The sequence below is a fragment of the Nomascus leucogenys genome, chromosome 10 (assembly GCF_006542625.1).
Source record: "Nomascus leucogenys isolate Asia chromosome 10, Asia_NLE_v1, whole genome shotgun sequence".
In the NCBI taxonomy this organism is placed as follows: Eukaryota; Metazoa; Chordata; class Mammalia; order Primates; family Hylobatidae; genus Nomascus; species Nomascus leucogenys.
In genome coordinates, this window is record NC_044390.1 from 60,418,145 (window position 1) to 60,436,322 (window position 18,178).

At 49.0% G+C, this 18,178-nt stretch overlaps 1 protein-coding gene across 6 annotated transcripts in view; it reads right to left on the reverse strand.

Moving 5' to 3' along the window:
• The window catches only part of ILF3 (interleukin enhancer binding factor 3), a 38,867-nt gene extending 22,255 nt beyond the window's left edge, over window positions 1–16,612 (reverse strand). For 5 of the 6 annotated variants that reach the window (XM_030820856.1, XM_030820854.1, XM_030820858.1 and 2 more), the window contains exon 1: window positions 16,386–16,612. The gene's annotated coding sequence lies outside the window, so the exon portion shown is untranslated. Of the gene's footprint in view, window positions 1–656; window positions 718–16,385 lie in introns of all 6 variants that reach the window. The other variant, XM_030820855.1, reaches the window with a different exon arrangement.
• Between the last annotated feature and the right edge of the window lie 1,566 nt (window positions 16,613–18,178).

Genomic DNA, 18,178 nt, shown 5'->3' on the forward strand with positions numbered 1-18,178 from the left:
TAGCAGCTAGGTACACAGTAGCAAGAATGACATGTGTGCTGCCTCATGAAGGGCCTGTTAACACAGCAGGACACATCTTTATTTCCACGTACCCACTGCTAAGCCAAGGATTAACTACGTAACACCCTAAAAATGAAAACAGATGGTTTCTAGAAGCCAGATCTGACTTCAGGCCCACAGCCACTCAGATGGTATTTTACTTCCTTTTTTATCTTCCTTTACATAAATATGCCCATTTTTTACAAGTATGAAAATATTAACAGGTCTCCAAGAAACACTACAGGTAGAAATGTTCACATCGGGCTAGGCACAGTGGCTCATGCCTGTAATCCCACCACTTTGGGAGGCTGAGGTGGGTGGATCACTTGAGGTCAGGAGTTCGAGACCAGCCTGGCCAACGTGGTAAAACCCCATCTCTACTAAAAATACAAAAATTAGCCGGGTGTGGTGGGCACCTGTAGTCCCGGCTACTTAGCAGGCTGAGGCACAAGTATCGCTTGAGCCCAGGAGGCGGAGGCTGCAGTGAGCTGAGATCACACCACCTGCACTCCAGCATGGGTAACAGAGCAAGACTTCATCTCAAAAAAAAAAAAAAAAGATGTTCATATCAAAATCTTGGTGCTTGGAGAAGGAAAAGAGAGGGAAGGAGCTCTGACCTCTGACAGTAGTGAAGAGATGGAAGAAGAAAGACATGTGACAAAGGGTCCCAAAAGGCTTCTGTAAAATGAAAAAGAAAAAACCTCCTGAAAAGTGAACATTTGAAATATCAGGTGGACGATGACAACCACATCAGGTTCAACTCTGAAGAGGCTGAGACAACTGAAGTGCACGACAGAATCCTTCAGGACAAACGAAGCCATAATTACTATTTCGGTCTCAGTATCATGCCGATTCCAACCTACTCAATTCCCACTCTACACAAACAGTCTGGTCCATACTGAAATCTTCCAAATGAGTAAACAACCAAAAAACCCCATCAGCGTAATACACACCAGATAAATCTACCCTCCAACAGACAACTGCCAGTCCCTTCCGACTAAACTAGTTCTGAGCCAGCAGAGCAGGCTCAAACCTGGAAAGGCCCAAGCATCAAGGATAAAGTCTGACATGCTGCCAAAACAAGAACTTCCCAAAATACCCAGGACTACCTAGCAAATCTAACTGCAAAATTTAAACACCCCAAACTTAAACTTTAAAACCTAAGGGTGTTTGAGTGAGGTGGCTCACGCCTGTAATCCCAGCACTTTGGGAGGCCGAGGCAGGCGGATCACGAGGTCAAGAAATCGAGACCATCCTGGCTAACACTGTGAAACCCCGTCTCTACTAAAAATACAAAAAATTAGCCGGGTGTGGTGGCACGCGCCTGTTGTCTCAGCTACTCAGGAGGCTGAGGCAGGAGAATCACTCGAACACAGGAGGCAGAGGTTGCAGTGAGCTGAGATCACACCACTGCACCCCAGCCTGGGTGACAGAGTGAGACTCCGTCTCAAAAAATAAATTAAATAAATAAATAAATAAATAAAACCTAGGGGTCGCCAGGTGCTGTGGCTCACGCCTGTAATCCCAGTACTTAGGGAGGCCGAGGCAGGGGGATCACCTGAGGTCACAAGTTCAAGATCAGCCTGGCCAACACGGTGAAACCCTGTCTCTATTAAATATACAAAAAATTAGTTGGCTGTGGCAGCACATGCTTGTAATCCTAGCTATTCAGGAGGCTGAGGCCTGAGAATTGCTTGAACCTGGGAGGCAGAGGTTAGGTGAGTCGAGATCACACCATTGCACTCCAGCCTGGGTAACAAGAGCAAAACTCTGTCTCACTTAAAAACAAAAAACAAACCCTAGGGGTCAAATGATGCCCCTGCAGAGCCCAGCAACAGAACATGGTGGGGTCAAAGACTTCATGTCAGAGTAGGGATGCAGGAGGGAAAGAGTATGAGGGGGCATGGGATGAAAAGGGCAGAAAGCCAGTCTCTGGGCTCAGTGGCTCAATGTGCCTGAGACTCACACCATGGGGAGAGCCACTTGATCCATCGCCCAGGGAAACCTTCTACACAGACTTGGACCTGAAACTCCACTTGCCCAGCCACTAGCTTCCTTCTTGCATCAGCAACATGGAAGCAGCCCCTCTACCCTCGGCAGGACTATGAAAATGAAACAAGTCAACCTACTTGAAGCATGCAGCACATAATCCACAGACCTAACAACTGGTACTAGATCTTAACTGTTGAAAAAAATCTGCCTTCCCAGACTGCAGTGAGGGCCAGGCGTGAGTGATGTGTGTGCAAAGAGAATCTTCTCCTCCACCTCCCATGTCTCTTCACCGAGCCAGAGTCAAGCTCCACAGGGCCTTTTTTCCCCACTGATTCTGCCAAGCCCATTCCCTTGGCTATGGTTTCCCGGGATAGTCGCAAGGACACTGGGAATCTTGCTCATGAAGTGAATCCTTATGAAGGAATTATAGTTACTTCAGATAAGGGCATAATACTGTGGTTGTGCTGGAAAGAAAACTTTAACTGTTCCACACATATTTAAGACAAATTTATGGCTGAAATTATATACCTGGTATTTGCTCTGAAATATACCAGGGAGCAGAAAGTAGAGAAGGATGAGGTCTGGCGTGGTGGCTCACGCCTGTACTCTCAGCACTCTGGGAGGCCAAGGCAGGCGGATCACGAAGTCAGGAGATCGAGACCATCCTGGCTAACACGGTGAAACCTCGTCTCTACTAAAAATACGAAAAATTAGCCGGGCGTGGTGGCGGGTGCCTGTAGTCCCAGCTACTAGGGAGGCTGAGGCAGGAGAATGGCATGATCCCGGGAGGCAGAGTTTGCAGTGAGTGAGCCAAGATCGTGCCACTGCACTCCAGCCTGGGCGACAGAGCAAGACTCCGTCTCAAAAAAAAAAAAAGTAGAGAAGGATGAAACAAGACTGTAGAACACTGACAGCTGTTGAAGCTGGGTGATGGATACTGTAGTTCTTTTGTGCATGTTTTAAAAATTCCGTAATAGATTTTTGTTTTTAATTATTTGTAGAGATGGGGTGCCGCCACGTTGCGTGGGCTGGTCTCAAACTCCTGGGCTCAAGTGATCCTCCCACTTCAGTCTCCCAAAGTGCTGGGATTACAGGTGTAAGCCACGATGCACAGCCAACAGTTTTTGTTTTTTTGAGAGAGTCTTGCTCTGTCGCCCAGGCTGGAATGCAGTGGTGTGATCTTGGCTCACTGTAATCTCTGCCTGCCAGGTTCAGGCAATTCTCCTGTCTCAGCCTCCCTAGTAGCTGGGACCACAGGTGTATGCCACCACACCCGGCTAATTTTTGTATTTTTAGTAGGGACAGGGTTTCACTATGTTCACCAGGCTGGTCTTGAACTCCTCGACCTCCTTAACTGGGGAGGTGGAGACTGCCATGAGCTGAGATTGCGCCACTGAACTCCAGCCTATGTGACACAGTGAGAGAATGTCTCAAAATACATAAATAAATAAATATATAACAACAACAAAAACCTATTGAAAGAAGCTCCTGGGAGAAGTGGATCGTAATCTGCAGCAAGGGATATACCAAGTGAGCCTGGATCCTACTGGAGCGCCAGAAAGCAACAAAGCACTGGTGACTATAGCAGTCTTGTCCTGAGGACGTCGGAGCTGACTTGTGAGGTGTCCCATTGGATACATTTGGGACAAATTTAAAAAGAATCATGCTTCCACCTACATAAAGTTCTAGAATAAGCAAAACTAATCAGTGATGGGACAGCCTCTGGGGAACGGTGGCAGGGATCACATGGGACGGGGCCCTCCCAAGCTTTCTGAGATGAAGGTTACATTCTCCCTCCTGACAAGGGTTGGGTATATGCAGTGGCCAGAATTCACTGACTGGTATACTAAAGATCTGTGCGTTATTTAAAAAGAAAAAAGAGGCTGGGCATGGTGGCTCAGCACGTTGGGAGGTGCACTTGTAGTCAGGAGTTCAAGACCAGCCTGAGTGAATCTACAAAAAATATTTTTAAAGAAAAAAATAAAAACCTAACTGCAAATAAATACTAAATTCTTGTTAGTATGCAGAGGGAAGATTACAACTTTCTGCCATTTAGTTGGAAATGCATCATAAAAATAAAGTGAGGCAGGAGCAGTGATTCACGCCTGTAATCACAGCACTTTGGGAGGCCACGGCACTTGAGCACAGTAGTTCGAGGCCAACCTGGGCAACATAATCAGACCTTGTCTCCAAAAAATTTTTTTGAATTAGCCAGGTAGGCTGGGTGTGGTGGCTCGTGCCTGGAATCCCAGCACTTTGGGAGGCCGAGGCAGGTGGATCACCTGAGGTTGGGAATTCGAGACCAGCCTGACCAACATGACGAAACCCCATCTCTATTAAAAATACAAAATTAGCTGGGCATTGGTGGCACGTGCCTGTAGTCCCAGCTACTCGGGAGGATGAGGCAGGAGAATCGCTTGAACCCAGGAGGCGGAGGTTGCAGTGAGCCGAGATCACACCATTGCACTCCAGCCTGGGCAACAAGAGCGAAACTCCATCTAAAAAAAAAAGAAAAAAAAAAATTAGCTAGGTATGGTGGCACCCGCCGTTAATTTCAGCTACTCAGGAGGCTGAGGGAGGAGGATCACTTGAGCCCAGGAGATGGAGGCTGCTGTGAGCCAAGACTGTACCACTGCACTCTAGCCTGGGCAAAAGTGTGTGAGACCCTGACCCCCGCCACCTCAAAAAAGAACTGTAAATAAATATTAAATTCTAGTTAATAATATGTAGAGAAAAGACTTGCAACTTTCTGCTACTTAGTTTGAAATGCATCATCAAAATAAAGTGGCCAGGTGCGGTGGCTCACACCTGTAATACCAACACTTTGGGAGGCCGAGGTGGGTGGATCACCTGAGGTCAGGAGTTCGAGACCAGCCTGACCAACACGGTGAAACCCTGTCTCTACTAAAAATACAAAACTTAGCTGGGCATGGTAGAGTGCACCTGTAATCCCAGCTACCCAGGAGGCTAAGGCAGGAGAATCACTGCAACCAGGGAGGCAGAGACTGCAGTGAGCCAAGATCTCGCCATTGCACTCCAGCCTGGGTGACTGAGCAAGACTCTGTCTCAAAAAATAAAAATAAAATAAAATATATATATGTATGGCCAGGCATAGTGGTTCACGCCTATAACCCCAACACTTAGGGAGACTGAGACGGGAGGACTGCTTGAGCACAGGAGTTTGAGATAGCACTGAGCTATGACTGTACCACTGCACTCCAGCCTGGGCAACAAAAGTGTAACCCTGTCTTTGATCAATCAATAAAGTGAAGAGTGAAGAGAATTATAAGTGGATGGACAAATATGTGAAACACAAGCAGTTAAATGCCCACAGCAAAACCTAGGCTGTGTATACAGGTAGGTGTTCATGAAATTATTTATTTATTATTATTATATTTTGAAGCGGAGTTTAACTCTTGTTGCCCAGGCTGGAGTGCAACAGCGTGATCTCAGTTTACTGCAACCTCTGCCTCCCAGGTTCAAGAGACTGTCCTGCCTCAGCCTCCCAAGTAGCTGGGTTTACAGACGTGCACCACCACACCTGGCTAATTTTTTTTTTTTGTATTTTTAGTAAAGACGGGGTTTCATCACATTTGTCAGGCTGGTCTCGAACTCCTGACCACAAGTGATCTGCCCGCCTTGGCCTCCCAAAGTGCTGGAATTACAAAGGCGTGAGCCACTGCGCCCAGCTTAAATTTTTTGTTGTTATTTTTTTGAAACGGACTCTCACCGTGTTGCCTAGGCTGGAGTGGAGTGGAGCGATCTCGGCTCACTGCAACCTTTGCCTCCCAGGCTCAAGCGATTCTCCTGCCTCAGCTTCCCGGGTAGCTGGGATTACAGGCACCTACCACAATGCCAGGCTAACTTTTGTATTTTTAGTAGAGACGGGGGTTTCAACATGTTGGCCTCAAACTCCTGACCTCAAATGATCTGCCCGCCTCGGCCTCCCAAAGTGCTGGGATTACAGGGAGTGAGCCACTGCGCCCGGCCTAAGTGTTCACTAAAATTGTATCACCCTTTTTTGTATGTGTGAACATTTTCAAAAGATGTTACTAAAATAAAACAGATTCAACATGCTAAATTTATATATATCCATAAGTCCATAAAGATACTTAAAAAAAAACCTAATTTCCCACATTAGAGGTGTTTACATCCAAACTTCATACTCTGAAAATTGTTAAAAGACTAAAGTTCACCCCCAGTTGATACAGACAACCTAAAAAAAAAAAAAAAAAAAAAAAGCCATGTGACACATCAGAGAGTTAGAGGTAGAAAATCACCCCACTACCAGGCACCGTGGCTCAAACCTGTAATCCTAGCACTTTGGGAGGCTGAGGCAGGTGGATCACGAGGTCAGGAGATCGAGACCATCCTGGCTAACATGATGAAACCCCTCTCTACTAAAAATACAAAACAATTGGCCGGGTGCAGTGGCTCACGCCTGTAATCCCAGCACTTTGGGAGGCTGAGGCAGGTGGATCACGAGGTCAGGGGTTCGAGACCAGCCTACCAACATGGTGAAACCCCATCTCTACTAAAAATACAAAAATTAGCTGGGCGTGGTGGCGGGTGTCTGTAATCCCAGCTACTCAGGAGGCTGAGGCAGAATTGCTTGAACCCGGGAGGCGGAGGTTGCAGTGAGCCAAGCTCGCGTCACTGCACTCCAGCTCGGGGGAAAGAGCGAGACTCCGTCTCAAAAAAAAAAAAAAAAAAAAAAAAAATTAGCTGGGCGTGGTGGCAGGTGCCTGTAGTCCCAGCTACTCAGGGAGGCTGAGGCAGGAGAATGGCGTGAACCCAAGAAGTGGAGCTTGCAGTAAGCCGAGATTGCGCCACTGCACTGCAGTCCGGACGACAGAGAGAGACTCCATCTCGAAAAAAAGAAAAAAAGCCACCCCATCAACCACTGAAGCACTGAAGAACAAAGTATCATTCGGTCAAAATATCGCCCCATCCAAAACGCCTCAGAGGACACACACATGCCCCCAGCACACCTGTCTTTAGCAAATGCCCTACATGTGGCTTTCCATCTGCTTTCTTCACTGTTCAAAATGAGAAACGTGGGTGTGCCCTTGCTATAATGACTGCCTCACTTCATCTTCCTCTGCTCCCCAAGGCAGACCGTTGAAAAGACCCCTGAAGGGCCTCGCTGACCTCCAACTGGCTCTGACCACCACGACTGGCTGGCATGCAGTCCGTTACATGCCTGGGTCCTCCTCCCTTAGACCAGGCAACAGCAGCAATGCTTTCTGACTCAGGTGGACACAATGAGTAAGAGTAGTAATTATCTGAACTAAAACAAATGTTTAAAAACTAGAGTTATCTCTCCTTTTCAGGGCAACAAACCCATTTCTCTCTGTGAGCCCAAGACCAATTTGACGTCCAAGCCAACTTCTTGGAATTTGTCTCACTAACTGCTCCAGGAGTCTTCAGGGTGAGCAGAAACTTCCCTTTCAAGAGGATTTTTAGTGAGGCACACTGCTGGCAAGAAGCCTACAGCACCCACCCACACGCAACACTCCGCTGCCCCTACTAATCTAACTTTAAACGAAAGCTGTGAAACGATGAACAATGCTGCTCTTGCAACCACATTTATTCAAACCTGGTACCAGCGAAGCCTATTCTTACAATTTTTATGATTCAATCCTGGGCACTAGCAACACGCAGCTTCTCTGAAAACAAACCCAAGGCAGGATCAAGTGGTAAATGAAGTATCGGGATTTTAAATATGACTTCTTGGTGGTTTGGGATGGTTTAACACATAGGGATTCGTTTTTCTTTTGTTCCTGAATCCAGCCCACCCACAGCATGCAGTTACAGAAGCTTCAACCACAAAACATTATGTTTGTGGTGCAATGGCCATCTTTCTGACCTCTCACTAATTACACTATGAGGTTCATGGCACTTGTTGGAAAAGAAACATGCCCAAGTTAGTTCAGCATGAGCGGATGAACAGATGTTTGTGGAATAGACAGGTACAGTGGCAACACCCTCACAGGTATGGCCCCACCTGTCTTCGGAGTATTTCATAAATCTTACAGCCTTCCCAGCAACCCTAGGGAATGGTCCTGAAGTGGATATTCACCTGAGAGAGACCAAATTAGGCTTTGAAATTTAGACAGACGCAACCCACCTCCTGGTTTCCTGACCTCTGGAGCTGGCCCATCCTGGGCTGTGAGCTGAAATGATACACTTGAGCTAGGAGTCTTGGTAACTCCTTGAACTTTGACAGATTCACGCCATCAAGGGCACACTGAAAATTATTCTTAGAAAGCAACTGGCTGGACCCAGTGGCTCCCACCTGTAATCCCACCACTTTGGGAGGCTGAGGCGGGCGAATCACCTGAGGTTGGGAGTTCGAGACCAGCCTGACCAACCTGGAGAAACTCCATCTCTACTAAAAATACAAAATTAGCCCAGTGTGGTGGTGCGCGCCTGTAATCCCAGCTACTCAGGAGGCTGAGGCAGGAGAATCGCTTGAACCCGGGAGGTGGAGGTTGCAGTGAGCTGAGATCGCGCCATTGCACTCCAGCCTGGGCAACAAGAGAGAAAATCCATCTCAAAAAAAAAAAAAAAAAAAAAAAAAAAGCAAGCAAGCAACCTAGCAAGGCAATGCCAGTCTAAAATCTTGCTATCAATGCCATTCTGAAATATTTAAAAATGTCAAGTCCAGTGCAATGGTTCATGGTTCAGACTGCAACAGTGTTATTATATCAAAGTGTTTTTTTGTTGTTTTTTTTTTGTGAGACAGTCTTGCTCTGTCACCCAGGCTGGAGTGCAGTGGCATGATCTCAGCTCAACTGCAACTTCCGCCTCCTGGGTTCAAGCAATTCTTCTGCCTCAGTCTACCGAGTAGCTGGGATTACAGCTACAGACCACCATTCCTGGCTAATTTTTGTATTTTTAGTACAGACGGGATTTCACCATGTTGGCCAGGATGGTCTCGAACTCCTGACCTCAAGTGATCCACCAGCCTCGGCCTCCCAAAGTGCTGGGATTACCGGCGTGAACCACTGCGCCCAGCCAGAAATAAAGATTTTAATAAATATTTTCAACTTAAAGGACTGTCCTTTATTTTATTCCTATAGTTTTGGTGATAAAGACAATCTTGCTACTTATGAAAAATGGAAATGGTGAATGATCACTAATTTAAAGATATTTTCCTTGACAAAATAAAAAGTTGGCAAATACAGTTGGGCATGGTGGCTCATACCTGTAATCCCAGCACTTTGGGAGGCCAGGGCAGGCAGATCACGAGGTCAGGAGTTCGAGATCAGCCTGGCCAACATGGCAAAACCCTATTTCCACTAAAAATGCAAAAATTAGCGAGGTGTGGTGGCAGGCACCTGTAATCCCAGCTACTCGGGAAGCTGAGGTGGGAGAATCGCTTGAACCCAGGAGGCGGAGGCTGCAGTGAGCTGAGAGCACACCACTGCACTCTAGCCTAGGTGACAGAGCGAGACTCCATCTCAAAAAAAAAAAAAAAAGTTGGCAAATACAAGTTGTTCCTCAAATGTTTCTGGAGACCCAGGACTCCAGGCTCATTAGTGTTGTGGAGTGCCCACAGTCCTAGAGTCAGAAGCCTGGAATTTACCCCTGGGCTCTCCAACCTGGCAGCTTTGGGACCTACAGCAAATCACTTACCTTTCTGGTGGTGGGTGAAAAATGAGGATGAAAATACCAACTGCCTCAGGCTGCAGACAGCAAGGATTAAAGGTGGCACTATGGGGAAATGTTTTGTGAACCTTAATACTACAAATACAATGTATGAAGAGGATTAAATTGGGTACAGTTGTGCATGCCTGTAGTACCAGCTACTCGGGAGGCTGAGGCAGGAAGATTCGTTGAGCCCAGAAGTTCAAGACCGGCCTGCGCAACATAGTGAGAGCCAGTACTTAAGAAAAAAAAAAGAAAAACATTAACTGCTCTTGGATGAACCAACAGAAATGCTTTAAAATCTGCCACCACAGAAAAACATTCCACATGACTTCACGTGGGAATTATCAAACCCTCTTTCCAGCATGCTCTCAGGCAGCAGGTGGCAAGGGAAGCATGGCTGAGAGATCCTCCCCTAGCTGGGTAGAGGCAGAGGCAATCCTTCCCCATGTATTCCCAGAGTGAAGCCTTCGATTATTTTTTTAAAACTTAGTGTACAGTTCAATGTTTACTTCTCCCAGAACTGTATTTTTCCAGTTAAGATTTTTTTTAAAAAAGACCATCTCTCTGGCCGGACGCAGTGGCTCACGCTTGTAATCCCAGCACTTTGGGAGGCCGAGGCGGGCGGATCACGAGGTCAGGAGATCGAGACCACGGTGAAACCCCATCTCTACTAAAAATACAAAAAATTAGCCGGGCGTGGTGGCGGGCGCCTGTAGTCCATCTCTACTAAAAATACAAAAAATTAGCCGGGCGTGGTGGCGGGCGCCTGTAGTCCCAGGTACTCGGAGAGGCTGAGGCAGGAGAATGGCATGAACCCGGGAGGTGGAGCTTGCAGTGAGCCGAGATTGCGCCACTGCACTCCAGCCTGGGCGACAGAGCGAGACTCGTCTCCAAAAAAAAAAAAAAAAAAAGACCATCTCTCACATGGACATTAAATACTAATATCCAAACATGTTAACTGTTTAGTAAAACCTTTTTACTTTGAAATAACTGCAGGCCACGTATGGTGGCTCATACCTGTAATCCCAACACTTTGAGAGGCCGAGGCGGGCAGATCACTTGAGTGATGCCAGTTCAAGATCGCCCTAGCCAACACGGCGGAAACTCAGTCTCTATTAAAAATACAAAAATTGGCCAGGCGCGGTGGCTCACACCTGTAATCCCAGCACTTTGGGAAGCCGAGACGGGCAGATCACGAGGTCAGGAGATCGAGACCATCCTGGCTAACATGGTGAAACCCTGTCTCTACTAAAAATACAAAAAAATTAGCCGGGCATAATGGCGGGCGCCTGTAGTCCCAGCTACTCGGGAGGCAGAGGCAGGAGAATGGCGTGAACCCGGGAGGCGGAGCTTGCAGTGAGCCGAGATTACGCCACTGCACTCCAGCCTGGGCGACTGCGCGAGACTCGTCTCAAAAAAAAAAAAAAAAAAAGCCGGGCGTGGTGGCTCACGCCTGTAATCCCAGCACTTTGGGAGGCCGAGGCGGGTGGATCATGAGGTCAGGAGATCGAGACCATCCTGGCTAACACAGTGAAACCCCGTCTCTACTGAAAATACAAAAAAAACTTAGCCGGGTATGGTGGCGGGCGCCTGTAGTCCCAGCTACTCGGGAGGCTGAGGCAGGAGAATGGCGTGAACCTGGGAGACGGAGCTTGCAGTGAGCCAAGGTCGCGCCACTGCACTCCAGCCTGGGCGACAGAGCGAGACTCCATCTCAAAAAAAAAAAAAAAAAAAAAAAAAAATTAGGACCGGCGCTGTGGCTCACACCTGTAATCCCTGCACTTTGGGAGACTGAGGCAGCACATCACTTGAGGTCAGGGAATCGAGACCAGTCCGGGCAAAATGGTGAAACCTCATCTCTACTAAAAATACAAAAAATTAGCTGGGCGTCATGGCGGGCGCCTGTAATCCCAGCTACTCGGCAGGCTGAGGCAAGAGAAATGAGGCAAGAGAAACACTTGAACCCAGGAGGCGGAGGCTGCAGTGAGCCGAGACCGTGCCACTGCACTCCAGCCTGGGTGACACTGAGACTCCATCTCAAAAAAAAACAACACTCTTGATATGAGAAAGTAGTTTTATAGGCAAGTAGCAGAAAAGTAAGTGGCCTGGAAGACTTACTCATCTCCAAGACCTTTTATCTTTATCTAAGTAAGACCTTAACCTTCAGCTTCAAGCAAAATCCTCAAAAAGATAAGGACAGCTGTTGGGCAAGTTCAGGGAAAATTATGTACTTCACACTGCCAAGTAGAACTTTTTTTTTTTTTTTTTTTTTTTTTGAGACGGAGTCTTGCTCTGTCGCCCAGGCTGGTGTGCAGTGGCACAGTCTCTGCTCACTGCAAGCTCCGCCTCCCAGGTTCACTCCATTTTCCTGCCTCTGCCTCCTCAGTAGCTGGGATTACAGGCACCTGCCACCACGCCCGGCTAATTTTTTTGTATTTTTCAATAGAGACAGGGTTTCACTGGGTTAGCCAGGATGGTCTCGATCTCCTGACCTTGTGATCTGCCCGCCTCGGCCTCCCAGAGTGCTGGGATTACAGGCGTGAGCCACCGCGCCTGGCCAGAACTTCTATCACTTAAAATTATAAAAATAATTTGGAGCAAATTTGCATACTGTAATACATTCACCTTTGTGACTAAATGATACATGGTGATCACACATTCCACAAGAGAATGGCCCTCAGAGAGTAAACATTTTTGTCTTAAAATTAGTGCCACTGGGCAAGGCGGCTCACATGTGTAATCCCAGCACTTTGAGAGGCTGCAGGAGGATCACTTGAGCCTAGGAATTTGAGACCAGCCTGGGCAACATAGTTTAAGACCCTGTCTCTACAAAAAAATAAAATTAGATTAAAATTTTTAAAAAATAAGAAAGTAGTAGCTACATTTTCAATTTCTTCACTACATAAACATTTAATGAGAAAACAATTAAATTCTGGCCAGAAGCGAGGGCTCACTCCTGTAATTCCAGCTTTTTGGGAGGCCAAGGTGGGCAGATTGCTTGAGTCCAAGAGTTCTGAGGCCAGCCTGGGCAACGTGATAAGACCCTGTCTCTACAAAAAATTCAGAAAATTAGCTAGGTGTGGTGGCATGTGCCTGTGGTCCCAGCTACTTGGGAGGCTGAGGTGGGAGGACTGCTTCTTGAGCCTGGGAGATGGGAGGCTGCAGTGAGCGGAGATCACGCGACTGCACTCCAGCCTGGGTGACAGAGTGAGACCCTGTCTCAAGAAAAAAAAAAAAAAAATTAAATTTAATTTTAACTGGACATCACTTTTACAAGACGCCTAAATATAGCTGATGCTAAATGCATTTGAATTTCCAATTGTTATTTATTTATTTATTTTTTTGAGACTAAGTCTTGCTCCATCACACAGGCTGGAGTGCAGTGGCACAACCTCAGCTCACTGCAACCTCCGCCTCCTAGGTACCGGCGATTCTCCTGCCTCAGCCTCCCGAGTAGCTGGGACTGCAGGTGTGTGCCACCATACCCGGCTAATTCTGTATTTTTTTTTTCCAGTAGATACGGGGTTCCACCATGTTGCCCATGATTGTCTCGAACTCCTGACCTCGTGATCCGCCCACCTCGGCCTCCCAAAGTGCTGGGATTACAGGCATGAGCCACCACACCCGGCCACCAATTGCTATTTATAATGGAATCACCCGTGAAGTGTTCTCATGGAAAAGTTTCACAAGGATTTATAAAAGATCATAAATATCATAAAAATTTCTTAAAAATCAGCACACCGACAAGGCCCCCTAACCACCACCTACCTGCCTACCTTACTTTCACAATCATTTCAACACCAGCTTACTATGCATAATAATACAGGCAGGCAATCTACTTGTTTCAGATAAAACGGACAACTGCTTCAGCAGGAAACTAAAGTTTGCCTCATGCCTCCCAGGCCCCAAATCTCTACTCATTCATTGTGTGAAGATGCCACTCAAACCACTATCTGCCTCAGATTCCAAACTTCCTGATGGAAACAAATCAAATCTTTCTCTGCCAGGACTTTGTTAAGATAAAAAGCATCCAATAAACAGAATCTAAAAGGCCGGGCATGGTGGCTCACGCCTGTAAATCCCACCACTCTGGGAGGCCGAGGCCCGTGGATCACCTGAGGTTGGGAGTTTGAGACCAACCTGACCAACATGGAGAAGCCCCCGTCTCTAGTAAAAATACAAAATTAGCTCGGTGTAGTGGAGCATGCCTGTAATCCCAGCTACTCAGGAGGCTGAGGCAGGAGAATCGCTTGAACTTGGGAGGTGGAGGTTGCGGTGATGCAAGATCTTGCCATTGCACTCCAGCCTGGGCAACAAGAGCTAAACTCTAACTCAAAAAAAAAAAAAAAAAAAAAAACAACAACAACAACAACAAAAAACCCTAGAAAATCCTAGTTCCTGCAAAGGTTCCATCAAAGCAAGATTCAAATATAAGGTCACAATTTCCTGGGCCATAAATGCTAATACTAAATGTTAACACACATCTTTCAAAACTGCACAAGGTCAATTAACTTGCTGACAAAATGTAGCGGGATGCCAAGTCCAAGAGGTATAAATAAGGGAAGGGATCACTCCTCTGGGGCCATGAAAGGTAATCAAAAGAAACCGAGAAAGGGTGAAAGCAGTCCATAAGAGAAGAGGGCCCAGCCCAGAGAAAACGACCACAGGCTTTTCCAAGAACAGAAGACTTCTAACCCCCACATCTTGCTAAAGCCTAAAGAAAAGGGTAGTTTACTGTTTACCCAAAGGAAAGGGACTTACAGAAGGCTTCTTCCCCATCACTGACTCTACCTGTCCCCTACCTGGAGACCTTAACCAGGGAGCACCGTATATATCTGTGTGATCAAAATATTAGCAGCTGTCCTTTGTCAACGTGGTATTTAACATGAAGAATTCAGGAAAAAATAACTAACAGACTTAGATTCCTCATGCTCAGGAATATGGGCCTTCAAGACTCTGAAAATACTAGAAGAAGCCAAAGGAATTTTTGCCTAGAGGCACCAAACAAGTTCAATCAGAAAAACCACAAACAGTTCGGCACCTCTCAGCTCCAGGAAGAGGCGGCTAAGCTCCAGGAAGATAGGGAGACTGATAAATAGCGCCTAGTGGCGGCAAGGCCAATCCTGGCAGTCATTGCCAGCCTCCAATCTGAATTAAAGAATATTCCAAACAACACTGGAGCCTGCAGATTCCATTCACAAATCCCAAGGACCAAAAGCCACCCACATAAGCAAGGGGCCCCGGCACCACGGAACAGGGAGAGGAGCACCTGCCAATGTCCTGCGGCCTCCCCCTGCTTTCCAGCTGTGAATGAGGCCCTGGTTCCCACACTTCATTCAGTCTGGGCGGCTGCTGTAACTACATCCCACGAGACCACACACAAAGCATCACGCACAAGGGACAGTGGCAGCACTCTGAGCAATCTATGGAGATTCCCATCCACAAATACCCGAGGAAAAAAGAGCTTAAAGTCCTAAATTTGAATCCTAACTTCGGATGGCACCTCGCGATTCCATGTGGACCACAAATATGCCATCACACCACTCATTTTAAAGAGAGCAAAATCTTGAAAGAGTTTCAGCATCAGTGAATTACCGGAGTCCAGAAAAAGAAGCCACTGAAACTGATGCTTCATTGCTGATCCATGTCACCTAAGCAGCAACTGGCAATCAATGTTGGACATGTGGAGAAGAGATCCCTCATTCTCCTCAAATTTGGCCACTGAACTGGGGGAGAGCATGCAGACCGCCGTACATCCCAAATAATTCATCCAGACGGTGGATTAACTGAGGCAGAAGCTCATGAGTAACCTCCAGAATCTCAATCGCTCAACTACTTGAGAAAATAAAGGTAGAAAGGGGTTTTAAGCATCCATGTTTCGGGGCCCAAGCTTGCACCCAAGTAGATTGCCGTTCTAGGGGAGGCAAATTCTAACAATCTGGAAAAACATTCAACAATGAAAACGAACTAAAGAAAAAGAAAGCTGAAACCCTCCCAAGTTTGGACACTGATCTGAGAGAGGCCTGGTTGACCAGAAATTTGGAAACCCGACGAACCCACAAAGGCTTCCTCTGCAATCCGCGTAGGAAGGGGCTTCCGAGGAGGGGGTCCGCCTCTCCGCGCCCTGTGAGGACAAAGGAGGCGACGTTTCCCGCCTCGGGAACCTGGGACTCTCCTGGAATCGGGGGCGGGACCGGGACAAAGAGGAGGAGGAGGTAGGGAAGGAGTGAGGAAGGGGGGGTCGCCCCGCCGCGGAGCTCGGGACCCGAGGGGGTGTGTGCTCCAGGCACGTGTGCGCGTCCCCAAGACCCCGCAACAGACAAAAAGCCCGGCCCCGGGGAGGCGGCGGCCGGGGCCCCGGTGCGCGCGCACCCCCCGCGCGTGGCGCCGCCGCCGGCGGCCGAGGGGCCGCGTGCTGGGGGGAGCGGCTGCGCGCGCACCGAGTCCTCGCCGCCGCCGCCGCCGCCATTTTGTTTCCTCCGCACAATGGAGGAGAGTTAACGGCCGAGCGCGGGAGCGAGGCCGGCAAGGGAAGAACACGCCAGGCGCCGGGATGAGGGGACCGGGCGGAGGCGGCGAGCGCGGGACCCCTCCAGCCTTGTCACCGCGAACCCTCAATGGGGACCTCACTGAGAAGGGCGGGCGGGGGGAGGGGCAGAGGCGGGAGCGGGCCCGGCCGCCGCCACATTGACGCTTACCTTGTCGGCGTCCCCTTCTTCGACCGCAGCCGCCGCCGCCGCCCTCGTGCCACAGCCCGCCGGGGTCTCCCCCTAAAAGCCACGCGGTGTGCGCCGGGCTGCTGGGTCCAACTGCAATGGCGAGAAGAGGAGGAGGAGTCCGGACCGGGGGCGAGCGGGCGGGCGGGCAGGCGCGCGCCGGGGAGGTGCGGGAACACGTGACCGGCTGAAGCCCCGCCCCCTTTGACGCCGCGTTGCGCCTCGACGCAGGCCCTACGCAGATAGGAGGGAGGGGCGAAAAGAGATAGGGGGGGGGAAGTGAGTTGTCACGTGGTACAAGCGTGCGTGTTTGCGTGCGTAGTCACCTGACTTCGGCACCTTTCCCTCCGCTTTCGATAGGTTGCTCCATCATGTGACAATGGCGAATTTCGCGGTTTCCTTCGCCATCTGACAAGAACGTTTGGCGCCTTCCCTTTGCCGTACTGGGAGTCCTCCATCACGTGACGAGGTCACGCTCTGGTTTTCGCTAAGGCGGTTTTTGAGCGGCCATTACCACGTGATGCAAGGCAAGCGTGAGAGGCGGAGCCTCCCTACGGCTGCAACATTTCGCGCCTGCGCGGCCGCCATCTTACGCCCGTCGCTCTGGGTACGTTAGCGGAAATGGCTCTGAGAGACTGACGCATGTGTACCTTTTTAGTGGCGGTATCTCGGCCGGGGACTTTCGGGCTCCAGTGGAGGTGGCTGTGCTCCTCCCATCTCCCTTGAGAAGCACAGAAGGTTAGAGATGTATACGAGGAACGGCCGGGTCCAGCGTCTCCTCGTTGCTGCCCCTTAAGCCCGGGACCGACGCCAATGAGCGCCCGGGTTCTTGTTTTCTTTCGTCCCGCAGACCTGCCTTGATTAGCCTCCGCGGGCCATAGCTTCCGAAGGCTACAGCCGACTTCGTCGGGGTCCTCTAGCCAGCTTTCCCATTCTCCCATTGACAGATGGAGAAACTGAGGCCCAGGCCAAAAAATATCTCACTAGGGGGCTCACGGCCAGTTCCTGGAAAAGTTGGGGCTGGGACTCAACGGACGCTCGTCCAGCAACAGCGTCGAGCTCCGAAGTAAAGGCGCCGGTGACCGAGTGCCTTGTCCTTACAAGCGTGGTGTTCTTGAATGCTCCCAGGCGCCTTATGAGGCCCCCGATGTACAATCTGTGCTTAAACTAAACTCCACTCTCTGCCAGGGTCAGGTTGGCCATCCGCAGGCGTAGTTGCTAAGAAGGTTTGACAGATGCCCACCTGTTGATTTAGACGTTCCCAGGATTTGGAGCAAGAAGAGCAAGGAAGGCCAGGCGCGGTGGCTCACACCTGTAATCCCAGCACTTTGGGAGGCCGAGGCGGGCGGATCACGAGGTCAGGAGTTCGAGACCAGCCTTGGCCAGCATGGTGAAACCCCGTCTCTACTAAAAATACAAAAGAAAATTAGCCAGGCGTGGTGGCACATGCCTGTAGTCCCAGCTACTTGGGAGGCTGAGGCAGGAGAATTGTTTGACCTGGCAGGCGGAGGTTGCAGTGAGCCGAGATTGCGCCACTGCACTCCAGCCCGGGCGACAGAGCGAGTCTCCGTCTCAAAAAAAAAAAAAGAGTAAGGAGGTGTTCAAAATGGTTTCATGCCTGGGCGCGATGGCTCACGCTTGTAATCCCAGCACTTTGAGAGTGGGGATCCGAGGTGGGCGGATCACTTGAGGTCAAGAGTTTGAGACCAGCCTGGCCAACATGGTGAAACACCGTCTCCACTAAAAATACAAAAATTAACTGGGTGTGGTGGCGG